The sequence below is a fragment of the Pteropus medius genome, unplaced genomic scaffold (assembly GCF_902729225.1).
Source record: "Pteropus medius unplaced genomic scaffold, Ma_sr-lr_union100, whole genome shotgun sequence".
Lineage (NCBI taxonomy): Eukaryota > Metazoa > Chordata > Mammalia > Chiroptera > Pteropodidae > Pteropus > Pteropus medius.
In genome coordinates, this window is record NW_024353907.1 from 953,885 (window position 1) to 967,974 (window position 14,090).

Consider the following 14,090-nt stretch of genomic DNA (forward strand, 5'->3'; position numbering starts at 1 on the left):
TTCATGAATAAGACAATTAATATAATAAAATGTCAATTCTGCCTATTTTGATCTCTGAATTCAATCATATTACAATCACAACATTCAACAATTTTTTCAAATACATGATTTATTCATTAAAATGAGAATAAAATTTCCATAACTGGAACATCAGGTTGCATCATCAAAGTTGTTTGTTTAGAAGTAGAAGTACATGTTGGCAATACCTCTTGTAAGAGTCCAGAAAATTAGATAGATTTCACAATACAGTGTCCTTTTCGGTCAATAGTATTGCTTCAGGAGAGCTAACATTTCATAGATCTTTCCTGTAACTTCCTGAAAAGTCAGCCAGCCAGATTTGGGTTCAAACTTCTTTACAAAGCCATTTTCCCAGCCTCCATTTTATCTTATCCATTCTCCTGTGTTTTTTGTTATGAACTCAGCAACGAAGTAAGAAATCTCCTTGTAAGTATCCACATCTGGGACAATTCACTCTCTGAGAAGTTTCTTGATGAGAATGCCTTCAAATGTGAATATGGTCACAATCTTTCCCCATCCAGTTAATGATGCCATCATCGAACTCCTTTTCCACCACTTTATTGAATATTCTTCTAGCAGTATCAATGGATACAACATTAAAATTGTCCAAGCGTGGTTACAGATTCTTTTCCACTTCTTTTTGAACTGAAAAAGCAACATCTTATAACACTCTGGAAGTTCTGCTTGGCCCAGACTCAGGTTGTGGTATCTGCAATAAGTGCTTCAGATAATTCTGGGCCAGCATGTGAATGTACCCAAACTCGCAGTTGGTCATCTTCTGCCTCTTGAGTTTGTTCACTGGAAAGTGACTGAGGCAATCTGAAGCCAAAGCTCAGAAAGTGGTGAGATGTGATACATAGTGACAACTGAGGCTGGAGGAATTTCTGCTTGCATCACTTAGCTTAGTCTCCTCCCTGCAAGGCACTTTAGTGTGTAGGCTTAGAGGGCTGAGTGAGGTAAAAGGAGATGACTTGTACAGCACCTATGGCCAAGCCTGGAACCATGTCAGTGTTTGATCAACACAAGTGCCTCATCATTCTCTCATGGGCTGATGAAGAATCAGGCTCCTCAGCTAAGAGCAGTGCTGGAGACGAGTCAGGTTTCAAGTCTCACCAGGTACAAGGCAATTATGGCAGTTAGGGAACTACACTGGGCAGCTAGCTGCACCTTCTGCCTACTTAAGAGCCAGTGCTGCTAGCAGGCATGAGGAAGAGGAGACATCTCAGCGTCCTTGGAGAAACTGCATTCACTGCCTTTTTCTATCCACATATAGAATGACTGATTCTTTGCATTAGGGTCTATGAAGAGCTCATTCTCTCCTGGTTCCATTCTCTTGGAGTCCTGAACTGGCACGAGACCTGGCAGTTGGTGACTTGTTTGTTTGCTTCAATTTTTATTGCCTGTCTCTCAGAAAAATGTAAGCTCTCCATGGACAGAGGCCTTTTTGTACATACTGTAACATCAGTATATCCTTGTAATGGTAGAGAAAGCAAATTGCTAGTTTCCTGGGCTGGGGGGTACAGGAATTGACTGCAAGAGGCCCAAGGCATCTTTTAGAGGTGATGAGAACAGTCTATATCTTGATTGTGCCAGTTGGTGGTTACATGGGTGTTGGTGCTTTTAAAAATCCACTAAAAACTCCCAGAGGAATTGGGTTCCTGCTTCAGTAAAGGACAGCGAGCTGGAAGCATGGCAGTGGCACAGCCTAGTCTCAGGGGAGGGCAGCACACAGGCCTCGTGCTTAGAAGGTACCTCTCTGAAGGTCTGGGAGTGACCAGGAAAGACCCAGCAGAGGCTGATACATTCCTCCATGGCACGGGGTGCTGTCAGACCATGGAATCCATCCTAGCTGGAACTTGACCACATTTCCCAGCCAGACAAACCATTGCCATATGCCAGGCCAGCTCAAGAGGCTTAGCAATTGGTCTTGAGTTTCTCTGTCCCAGAGACTGTTGGCCGTGAGAAGGCACTGGTAAGGTGGGCATCACAGATGTCACATACTTGACATTAACACGCTAAGTAAGTGGGAGTTGTAATTATCACCACAATGGCAGAAGTCTTCTGGAGGCAGCCTTAAGAAGACAAAACCTTTGACTGTCTGTGAGACCCCCAGCGCTCCCTCAGCGGCGACAGGGCAACACATTTTTTCATAGAATTTACCAAGATAATTCTAAAATTCACATGGATTTAGGGTAGGGAGGAGATGTTTCTAGTGTCCAAAAATAATCAAGTCAATATAAGAAATAAAACAGTGTGGATACTCATCCTATCATATAGTAAAATTTACTATAAAGATATAGTAATTAATCACAGTGAGTTATTGTTGTAGGGACAGACAAATAAACCCAGGAAACAGATTAGAGAACCCCAAAACAAATGCATGCATGTATGGAAATTTGATATGTGACAGAGTTGTCATTACAAATCAATGGGAAAAAGTAGACTATCTATAAATTGTGCTGAAACAACTGAATTTTTTAGCAATCTAGTGAATAACAGACTTGTAGGAAGAGACTCCCCTCACCCAAACTGGCTATAAGTTCCAATTAATTTATGCACAACTTCAGAATTTAATGGAAGTGAGATAGCAAAACAGAACCAGAACAGATGCTGTATATATCAGAATGGCTTTTTCAATTTTCGCTTCCCCTAAATTCATAAAGTTTGAAGACCTGCCAGAGACACTATCAACAGAGAACTCTCATAAAAAACAAAAACAAAAACAAAAACAAAAAACAACAACAAAAAAACACTAGTGCTTCTGTTTAAGGAATATGTACATGAAAAGGGTCTGCTCTTATAAAATTATATTTAGTGAGAACTAAGTCAATCCTTTGTCTAGTAAGAGAAGGGAGAATCATTGCCTAGATCAATAATTTTGCCTCCATCACTCCACTGTACTGAAAGCCTGTCTTTCCAAAGACCACCTCTTAGCTATTATTTAATATCTTTTTACCTCAGTGGGCTCTGACAATACATTTTCTCTGTGGGCCATGATCTCAAATTCTTTCTCTAGAGTTATCACTATAAAAATAACAAAAAGAATATTATGAAAACTTTACAATATTATTTAATGATTTATATTTTTAAATTACAGTTGACAGATGATATTATATTAGTTTCAAGTATACAACATAGTGATTAGACTTTTATATTACTTGCAAAATGATCACCCTGATAAATCTAGTACCCATCTGACACCATACATAGTTATTACAATATTATTGATTATATTCTTTATGTTATACTATACATCCCCATAACTATTTTGTAACTACCAATTTGTACTTATTAATCCTTTCCCCTTTTTCACACCCCTCCCACAAATCACCACCCATCTGGCAACCATCAATATGTTCTCTGTATCTACGAGTTTGTTTCTGTTTTGTTTGTTTGTTTATTTTGTTCTTTAGATTCCACATGTAAGTGAAATAATATGGTATTCGTCTTTCTCTGTCTGACTTATTCCTCTCAGCACAATACCCTCTAGTTCCATCTATGTTATTGCAGATGGTAAGATTTGATTTTTTATGGCTGAGTAATATTCCAATGTATATGTGTACCATCTATTCTCTGTACATTTATCCATTGATAGACACCCACGTAGCCTCCATATATAGACTATTGTAAATAATACTACTATGAATATATGGATTCACATGTCCTGTGGGTTTCTTCAGATAAATACCCAGAATTGGTATAACTAGATCCTTCTTTTTCTCGCATTATAGCCTTTGTTTTAAAGTCTATTTTGTCTGGTATAAGTATTGCTACCCCAGAATTTTTTGTTCATTTGTTTTTATTTTCATGAAATATCTTTTTCAATCCCTTTGCTTTTAGTCTATTTGTGTCTTTCGATCTAAAGTGAGTCTCTTGTAGGCAGCATATGTTAGATCCTTGTTTTCTTATCCGGTTACCCTATCTCTTGATTGGATCATTAAATCCATTTACATTTAAAATAATTGTTGCTATATATGTAATTATTGCCATTTTATTATTCATATGTTTTACTTTTTTTTTTCCCCTGTAACACTGGCTTGGTGATGATGAATTCCTTTAGCTTTACCTTGTCTGGGAAGCTCTTTATCTGTCCTTCAATTCTAAATGATAGGTGCGATGGATAGAGTAATATTGGTTTAAGTCCATGCTTTCCATCACTTTGAGTATTTACTGCCAATCTCCCAATTCCTTCTGGCCTCCAATGTTTCTGTTGAGAAATCAGCTGACAGTCTTAATGGGAGCTCCCTCATAGAAAACTAACTGCTTTTCTCTTGCTGCTTTTAAATTCTCTCTTTGTCTTTAACCTTTGGCATTTTAATCATGATGTGTCTTGGTGTGGGCCTCTTTGGATACATCGTGTTGGGCCTCCTTGCACTTCCTGGACTTGTGTGTCTATTTCCTTTGCCAGGATAGGGAAATTTTCATTCATTATTTCTTGAAATAGGTTTTTAATTTCTTACTCTTTCTCTCTCCCTTCTGGTACCCCTATGATGCAAATATTGGTATGCTTGATGTTGTCTCAGAGGCCCCTTAAACTATCTTCATTTTTATTGATTATTTTTCTCGTTGCTGTTCTGATTGGGTGTTTTCTGCTACCTTATTTTCTAAATCGCTAATTTGATACTCTGCTTCATCTGATCTGCTGTTGATTCCTCCTAAGGCATTTTTTCATTTCGGTTATTGTATTATTCATTTCTGAGTGGTTCTTTTATATGTTTTCTATCTTTACTTTTATGTTTCCTATCTCTTTGTTAAAGTTATCACTGAATTCATGTACTCTTCCTGAAAATTCATTGGCATCCTTTAACCAGTGTTTTGAATTATGCATCTGGTAAATTGCTTGTCTCCATTTTGTTTAGTTCTTTTCTTTCTGGAGCTTTGCTCTGTTATTGCATTTGGGACATGTTACTTTGTCTCCTTATTTTAGCTGTCTTCCTGTTTGTTTCTATGCCTTAGGCAGGACTCCTAAGTCTCCAAGTCTTAGTAGAGTTGCCTCATGTAGTAGGTGTTCTGTGGGGCCCAGTGGCACATTCTCCCTGGTCACTTGAGCTGGGTACTCCATGTGTGTTCCTTGCATGGGTTGTGTGTGCCTTCCTGCTATAGTTGAGCCTTGGTTGCTGCTTGCACGTCAGTGGGAGAGACTGACCCTCAGACTGATTGGTTGTGAAGAATGGCTGGTGATCATAGCAGAAGAGCTATTGTGCAGGGGCTGACCCTATGGAGCAGAATTAGTTTTAGCAGGGCTCTGGTGCCTGTGCCTGACTAGGATGCCCTTTACATGTCTTGTCTTAGGATATGGTCCCGGGTGGTGCTCCAGTTCAGACCAAAGCTGGACATGAGGACTGCAGACCCTGGGTCCTCCTGAGGGGGCCCATGACAGGCCAAGGTCAAGTACAGCCTGTGCCCTGCCTGGAGCTACCTGGTATGCGCCACCAAGCAATCTGCAGTTGGCTATCACACACTCTGGGCTTAAATATGCCTCGAGAGGCCAAGCCTCAAACTGAGGCTGGCTGCCACTAGTGCTGGGCTTGAGGCTGCTCAGAAAGAGGTATGGGGGACATTGAGTCCAGATGCTGCATTCTTAGGTTTTGTGAATCTTTGAGAGATTTTAGGAACGTCTGTAACATGAGCCAAGACAGGCCATTTGTATAGAAAAGCCACTGGAAGTGGCTTGGATGGACCTACAGGTGGGGTGGGCGGGGTCTCAGGGAATCACCAGGGCAGGGTGACCAGTGTTAGCCAGGTTGATGAGACTCATATATGGTGGCTGCCTGCATTTGCATGCAGGCAATGGAGAGGGCTCAACAAAGGAACAATGGATTCTGCCAGCGCTCTGTCTTGGAGAAAGCTTCCCCTTCAGTCCTTGACTTGAAGGCAGACAACTCAGTTCCTCCATGTATGTCCCTGGTGCCTTTTGAGCAGTTGCTCCATCACAAGCTCAGAGAGAGTGAGTCTGTCAGTGATTTTGTCAGTCTGCATTTGGACCCCTTAAGAGGATTTCCAGCCACTCCTGTCTTGGCTACAATCTCCTCTGGTTTTCACAGCCAGATGTTGTGGGTTCTTTTCTTTCCAGCAATAGAATCCTGGGCCAGGGAGCCTGGTAATGGGCTGGAACCACTCGCTTCTCTGGGGTGACTGCCACAGCTGAGATATTTCTCTTGATTCTAAGCTGGTGCATGTAGGTGCGAGACCAGCCTGTTCCCCATCTCCGCCCTTCCTACCAGTCTTGAGGTAGCCTCTTCTGTGTGTCCCCAGTTGTAGGACTTCTGTTCAGCTAGATTTAAGGCAATTCTCAATGACGGTTGTTCTGTGGTTTAGTTGTAATTTTGATGTGGTTGTGAGAGGAGTCAAACACAGTGTTTACCTACTGTGCCATCTTGACTAGAACTCTTTTATGGTCTGTAATATTATTTAAAATATAAATTCCAAATGGAATTAAAGCCTAAAGGTGAAAAAAACAAACTACAATTTCAAATTTACTTGCAAAAGAATATATATGACTTTGGGTCTGAGAAGATTTTAAAAGATAGAAACAAAAATCTTCATAAAGAAAAACATTAATACATTTTTATAATTATTTTTTATTTCTTAGTTACAGTTGACATTCAATATTATTTTATAATAGTTTCAAGTATACAGCATAGTGATTAGTCATGTATATAATTTACGATTAGTCTATTACTCACCTGGCACTATACATAGTTATTACAATATCATTGACTATATTCCCTATGCTCTGCTTTACATCTCTGTGACTATTTTGTAACTATCAATTTGTACTTCTTAATCCCTTCACATTTTCACCCAGTTCCCCAACCCCAGTCCCATCTGGCAATTATCAGTTTGCTCTCTTTATCTATAAGTCTGCTTCTGTTTTGTTTATTTTCTTCTTTAGATTTCGCATATATAGAACATTGATACATTTTGACTGAATTATGTTTTTTAAATTTTAGACAGCCAGACACCATTAAAAGTGTGAAAAGATTAGCGATAATATACAGAATTTAGATATTTATGATGCATGTAAATAAGATATTAGCTTCCAGAATGTATAGTGATGCCTAAAAATCAATAAATAATGCAAATAACTCAATAACAAAATGAGCACAGAATATCAACAAGCAATTAACAGAAGAAGAAATTTAAACAACCAATACATTTTACTTTATTATTTTTATTTTTTTACATTTATTTTTTATTAAGTTTATTGGGGTAACATTGGTTAATACAATTATATAATTTTAAGGTATATATTATCATCTGACATCTATATATTCTGTAGTGTGATTACCCCCAAATCCAGTTTCCTTCAGCTACCATATATTTGATCCCCTTACTCACTTCACCCTCCCCTAACCCCCTATATTTGACCTCCTTTACCCAGTCTGCCTCTTCCATCCTTCCCCATTGCCTGCCTCTTGTAGCCACTAGTCCATTGTCCATGTCCCTGAGTCTCTGTTTGTCCCATTCATTTGTTTCTTTTAGGTTTACATCTCACATATAAGCGATATCATGTGATTTTCAACGTTTTCAGTCTGGCTTATTTTGCTTAGCATTATTATCTCGAGGTCCATCCAGATTGTTGCAAATGGTAGTATTTCATCTCTTCTTATGGCTGAGTAATATACCATTGGATATATGTACCACAGCTTCCTTAGCCTATTACGTATTGTAGAATACTTTGGTCACTTCCATGTCCTGGCCACCATGAATAGTGCTGCTATTAACATCGGTGTGGAAATATCTTTTCGGATATGGGTTTTCAAGTTTTGGGGGTAAATACCCAGTAGAGGGATTGCTGGATCATATGGTAGATCAATTCTTAGTTTTTCGAGGAACCTCCATACTGTTTTCAATAGTGGCTGTACGAATTTGCGGTTCCATAGGCAGTGTATGAGGGTTTCTTTTTCTCTGCATCCTCGCCAGCATTTGTTATTACTTCTGTTGATTATAGCTACTCTAACAGGTGTGAGATGGTATCTCATCGTAGTTTCAATTTGCATTTCCCTAATAGCGAGTGATGATGAGCATCTTTTCAAATATTTGTTGGCCTTTTATATGTCCTCTAGGGAGAAGTATCTGTTCGGGTCTTCTGCCCCTTTTTTAATTGGATCGTTTGTATTTTTGTTGTTATTGAGTCGTATGAGTTTTTTGTATATTTTGGATATTAGGCCCTTATGGGAGGCGTTGCTTGCAAATATATTTTCCCATTCGGATGGTTGTCTCTTTATCTTGTTAACAGTTTCTTCTGCTGAGCAGAAGAAGCTTTTTAGTTTGATGTTGTCTCATTCATTTATTTTAGCTTTTACTTCTCTTGCTTTTGAGGTCAAATTTATAAAATCCTTTTTAAGTCCAAGTTCCTTGAGCTTAATTCCTATGTTTTCTTCTATGTATTTTATTGATTCCGGTCTTATATTTGGGTCCTTAATCGACTTTGAGTTAATTTTGGTATGTGGTAGTAGACAACAATCTGGTTTCACTCTTTTGCAGGTGGCCTTCCAATTTTCCCAGCACCAATTATAGAAGAGGCTTTCCTTTTTCCACTGTATGTTTTGGACCTTTTTGTCAAAAATTCTTTGCCCACATAAATATGGGTTTACTTTTGAACTCTTGATTCTGTTCCACTGGTCCGTGTGTCTGTTTTGCTGCCAATATCATGCCGTTTGATTACTGCTGCTTTGTAGTATAATTTGAAGTCAGGCAGAGGGATGCCTCCAGTCTCATCCTTTTTTTCAGAATGGCTTTGGCAATTTGAGGTCTTTTGTGCTTCCATGCAAATCTCATGACTTTTTGTTCTATTTCTTTAAAAAATGCCGATGGGATTTTGATGGGGATTACATTAAATCTGTATAATGCTTTAGGTAATATGGTCATTTTAATTATGATTCTTCCAATCCAAGAACACGGAACACCTTTCCATTTCTTTGTATCTTCTTCAATTTCTTTTAATAGGGTCTTGTAGTTTTCATTATATAGGGCTTTCACTTGTTTTGTTAAATTTCTTCCTAGGCATTTTATTCTTTTTGTTGCAATCGCAAAAGGAATTATTTTTTCCAGTTCTTTTTCTGATGTCTCATTATTAGAGTATAGGAATGCTATGGATTTTGTACGTTGATTTTGTATCCAGAAAATTTACTGTATTTGCTTATTGTTTCTAGTAGTGTTCTTGTTGAGTCTTTAGGGTTTCCTATATAGAGAATCATGTTATCCACAAATAATTAGTTTGATTTATTCATTTTCTATTTGGATAACTTTTATATCTTTCTCTTGCCTAATTGTACTTGCTAAGACCTCCAATGTTATATTTAATAAGAGTGGCGATAGTGGACAGCCTTGCCTTGTTCCTGATCTTAGAGGGAAAGTTTTTAGTTTTTCACCATTAAGTATAATGTTGGCTAAGGGTTTGTCATAGATGGCCTTTATTATGTCAAGGTGCTTTCCTTCTATACCAATTTTGTTAAGTGTTTTGATCATAAATGGATGCTGTATCTTGTCGAAGGCTTTTTCTGCATCTATTGATATGATCATATGATCTTTATTTTTTAATTTGTTTATGTGATGTATCACATTGATTGATTTGCATATGTTGCACCATACTTGTGCCGGGGTGATGAAGCCCACTTGATCGTGGTGTATAATCTTTTTAATATGTTGCTGTATTTGGTTTGCTAGTATCTTATTTAGGATTTTTGCATCTGAGTTCATGAGAGATATTGTTCTGTAGTTTTCTTTCTTTGTGTTATCTTTACCAGGTTTTGGTATCAGAGTAATATTGGCCTCATAAAATGAGTTGGGAAATATTGCTTCCTCTTCGATTTTTTGGAAGAGTTTGAGAAGAACACGTATTAAATCTTCTTTGAATGTTTGGTAGAATTCACATGCGAAGCCATCTGGTCCTGAACTTTTACTTTTTGGTAGATTTTGATGATTGTTTCAATTTCCATACTGCTGATCGGTCTATTTAGATTTTTCAGATCTTCTTGATTCAGTCTAGGAAGATTGTATTTTTCCAAGTACTGGTACAATATTTCTAGTTTATTAAATTTATTATTATATAAACTTCCATAATATTCTTGCATGATCCTTTGTATATCTGCGATGTCGGTCATAATTTCCCCTTTTCCATCCCCGATTTTGTTTATTTGTGTTCTTTCTCTTTTTTCTTTAGTGAGTCTAGCCAGTAGTTTTTCAATTTTATTAACCTTCTCAAAGAACCAGCTCCTTGTTGTATTAATTTTTCTATTGATTTTTTTTGTTTGTTTCCAATTTCATTTACTTCTGCTCTAATTTTGATGATTTCTTTTTTTTCTGCTTACTTTAAGCCTCATTTGTTCTTCCTTTTCTAGTTTTTTTAAGATGAAATGTGAGGTTGTTTATTTGGACTCGTTCTTGTTTTGCAGATAGTCCTACAATGACATGAACTTTCCTCTAATGCTCGCTTTTGCCGTGTCCCAAAAGTTTTACTATGTTGTACTATCATTATAATTAGTTTTTATGTTTCTCTTGATCTCTCTTTTTATTTCTTCTTTGATCCATTTATTTTTCAGTAGCACATTGTTTAATCTCCATGTATTTGTGGTTCTTCTTGATTTCTTTTTGCAGTTGATCTCTAGTTTCAAAGCATTATGATCAGAAAATATGGTAGGTATGATTTCAAACCTCTTATATTTGTTGAGACTATCTCTGTGTTCCAGTATGTGATTGATTCTTGAGAATGTTCCATGTGCACTAGAGAAGAATGTATAAGCAGCTGTTTTGGGATGGAAGACTCTGTAAATGTCAATTATGTCCAGTTAGTCTAATGTGTCGTTTAAGGATGTTATTTCCTTATTGATTTTCTGTTTGGCTGATCAGTCCATATCCAACAGTGGAGTATTTAGGTCCCCTACTACAATAGTGTCTTGGTCTGTTTCTCCCTTTAGTTCTATTAGTAATATTTCGGAGCTCCCTGATTGGGAGCATAGATATTAGTAAGTGTTATGTCTTCTTGGTGCAAGATTCCCTTTATCATTGTGAAGTGTCCCTCAGTATCTTTCTTTACCTTTTTTATTTGGAAGTCTATTTCGTCCAATATTAGTACCACTACTCCCGCTTTTCTTTCAATACCGTTTGCTTGAAATGTTATTTTCCACCCTTTCGTGTTGAGCCTATATTTGTTTTTGGAGCTGAGATGTGTCACCTGAAGGTAGCATATGGTTGGGTTTTGTTTTTTGATCCATTCTGCAACTCTGTGCCTTTTATTGGTGAGTTTAGTCCATTTACATTAGGGTGCCCATTGCTTCCTTGTGCTTGTGTTCCTGTTTTCTTTATTTGAGTTGGATTTTGTGGGTTTTGTCTCTGGTTCTTCTTGTTTTATTTTATATACTTCAGTTCTGAATCTTTGGTGTGTGGTTACTATTACGAATATGAAAAGGATAGTTGTATATATACAGTCATCCATTTTCTTCTGCGTGTGCCTTATCTCCTTTTTCCTTTGCGAATTTGGATCTTTGAATTCTCTCCTTTTCGCCATTGTTATCTCAATTTGTTGCTATGTATACTAAGAGTTCAATATTATCTTGCTATAGTAATTCTCTTCTTATTATTTAAGCTTATAATGCCCTGTTCTTTGTAAGGGTTGCACTCTTCTGCTTCCATTTGACTGATAGTCAATTTAATCCTAATTATGTATGTATGTATGTATGTATGTATGTATTGTTATTTTGTTTTAGGTGAGCTGACTCCTTTCAGTATTTCCTGCAGTGCAAGCCTCGTAGTGGAGAACTCCTTCAATTTTTGTATGTCTGGAAAGTCTTAATTTCTCCTTCACATCTAAAGGAGAACTTAGCTAGATGTATTATTCTAGACTGGTGGTTCTTTTCACTTAATAGTTTAAATATTTGATTCTATTCCTTTCTCGCTTGTAAGGTTTGTGCTGAGAAGTCCGATGATAACCTAATGGCTTTTCCTTTATAAGTTACAATCTTATTTTTCCTGGCTGCCCTGAGAATTCTGTCTTTGTCATTGATTTTTGATAACTTTAATACAATGTGTCTTGGTGAAGGTATTTTTGGGTTGAGATAACTGGGTGTTTTGTTGAATTCCAAGCTCCAGCTCATTCCTTAGATTTGGGAAAATCTCATCTACTATTTGTCTGAAAATACTTTCTAGTCTCTGCTCCTTTTCCTCACCTCTGGTAATGCCCATTATTCTTATGTTTTTTTTCTCCTGATGGTATCAGCTAGTTCTTGCATTTCTCTTTCATTATTTTTCACTCTTTGGTTTCTCTTTTCTTCCTTCTGATTTATTTCTATATTTCTGTCTTCGATATCACTGATCCTTTCCTCTATTTGGTCTACTCTATTTCCCGAGCTTGCTATTTCATTCGTCAACTCTTGCAGTGTATTCTTCATCTCCAGAAGTTCTATTTGGTTCCTTCTGAGGGTTTCAATCTCCTTGCTCTGCTCATCTAGTTGTTTTTTCAATTCCTGAAATTATTGATTTGAGTTGTTTTGGATCTCACTGAGTTTTTTCAGAAGTACTATCCTGAATTCTCTTTATTTAGTTCACATATTTCTATGTCTGTAAATTTATTTTCTGTAGATTTTTCTCTTTCTTTCTGAAATGGCTTGTTGCCTTGGTTGTTCATGGTATTTAATGGACTATTTCTCTGCCTAGGTATTAGTGGAAGTGTCTTCTGTTGTTTTTTCCAGAAAGAAGATTTATTATATAAAGGTCTGTCTTTAGCCTGCTGCAAAGAAGGCGCTTTTCTTTTAGTTTCCACTAGGTGTCGTCTAAGCCTCTTAGATCCCTGCCTTATACAAAGCCTAAATGTCTTTTAAGGTTTTTTTTGTTTTTTTGTTTTTTTGTTTTTTGGTAGATATTTAATCACACTTGCTACTCTCAGTTTCAGTTCATGTCGGTGTTAACAATAGTTTCGGTAGCGTTTGTTCAGATTCCTCTGGCGTCCTGTGGTGATCGGTCTTGGAGGGTATAGGCAGAGGGGCTCTCTTGGTTGGAGGTTGGGGCCTGTAGCTCAGCCTAGGTTTTGCAACTGGGGCTGGTAAAATTCAACTCTTGTTTCTCTACTGTCCCACCCTGCTTCTCTACTTTCTGCCCTGATGACTGGGTCCTTCTGCCAACTGCTAGAAGTTCTGGCACTTCCAGGCAGGCTGATCAGGGATGTCGCTGCACCTTCACCTCTCCCCATCCTCCTGCAAGGAGCTCCTGCAGCTGTGAGAAGCAGCTTCTTTATTTCTCTGAGTCCTCTGCCTGACACTTGGGGTTCTGACCTGTGGTAGCTCTTATGCCCAGATCCCATGCTCAGACATACTGATGTGCAGTTGGGTGTTTTTTGTTGAATTTTAGAACTTCAGCTTATTGTTGTTTCAAGGGGATAATTCTGAGGACATTTCTCACTCCACCATGTTTCCTATGTTCTTCATGATCATACCTTCAAAAATCTTCAGAAAAATACAGTCGATCCCAAGCCTTGAACAACACGGATTTGAACTGCACTGGTCCAGTTACAAGTAAATTTTTTTTTCAACCACCAATACATTTTTAAAAGATCCTTCATCTTGATAGAACTTACCTAGCTATATTTAGAAAATAATGAAACCTCATGTCAGAGCCATGTGGTTGTCAAAAAAATGATGACTACTAATATTTCTTGATGAGAATGTGATGAAACAGTAAATTGGATGCACTACTAGTGAGATTTTAAATTGATAACACTAGTTTGGGAAGTAATTTATCCATGGTTAGAAAAGTTGAAGATTCATATCCTCCAACCCAGTAATTTCACTTCTGTTTTTTTTTTTTTTTTGCTTTTTTTAAAAAAAAATTAGTAAACACGTGTGTCAGGAAGTGAATATTTTCATGTTTCCACACCATTTGACTTTCCAAATAAAGAAAATTGACATGCTAGAGAATATCTCCTTTACCCTAGATCCATTGGCTCTTCACATTTCTTGAGTATTAGACTTGAAGCCATGTGCTTACATTCGAAGTACAATAAAACTTGTCTCCCTTAGAGCTATTGAGACTTCCCAGGCTAAAGGTGAAAGGCCCTTTGAAAGATTCCAGATTCT

General features: G+C 37.5%; 1 pseudogene; it reads right to left on the reverse strand.

The window, feature by feature from the left end:
* Positions 1-261: 261 nt before the first annotated feature.
* On the reverse strand, positions 262-793 carry LOC120593676 (bcl-2-related protein A1-like; annotated as a pseudogene).
* Between the last annotated feature and the right edge of the window lie 13,297 nt (positions 794-14,090).